Below are 657 nucleotides of genomic sequence, written 5' to 3'. Positions count from 1 at the left end.
TGAGGAAAGTGAACGATTTAGTTTATCTGAACACGGGACACATTTAGAGAAATAATGGTGGGTAATGCTGGAAAAGTAAGTTAATAGTCTTTAATGCTCATTAAAGTAGTCTAGACTTAGTTTGATAGGTAATTGGGAGTCACTGGAGATTTTAAAGCACGTAAGATGATATGAAATGAGTTTAGGAAAATTAATCTGGCAGAATAGGAGACATGGAATGAGAAAAATAGGTGAAATGATTGGAGTAGATGTAGTAAGAGGGAAGGAGGGGCTGATGTAGGGAGTGGGAGTGGGAGAGGTCTGATCTTGGGAAAAATGTGAAGGTATAAGATATTGGATTTGGGGACTTCCCTGGTAGCACAGTGGATAAGACTACATGTTCCCAATGCAGGGGGCCCAGGTTCGATCCCTGGTCAGGGACTAGATCCCACCTGCATGCCGCAACTAAGAGCTGACATGCCGCAACTAAGGATCCCGCCTGCCACAACTAAGACCCGGTGCAACCAAATAAATATTTAAAAAAATAATAATAAAATCAAGTTTAAAGAAAAAAAAGACTTTGGATTTGGCAAATGACCAGATGTGGGGAAAGGGAGGAAAAGTCACTCTAGTCAGGGTTGATGGGGAAAATTTTTATGCCATTAGAAGTTATAGAGA

This window comes from Monodon monoceros, unplaced genomic scaffold (assembly GCF_005190385.1).
Source record: "Monodon monoceros isolate NGI ecotype Baffin Bay Population unplaced genomic scaffold, NGI_Narwhal_1 Super_Scaffold_7, whole genome shotgun sequence".
Classification (NCBI taxonomy): domain Eukaryota; kingdom Metazoa; phylum Chordata; class Mammalia; order Artiodactyla; family Monodontidae; genus Monodon; species Monodon monoceros.
Note: the sequence above shows the minus strand (reverse complement) of the source record.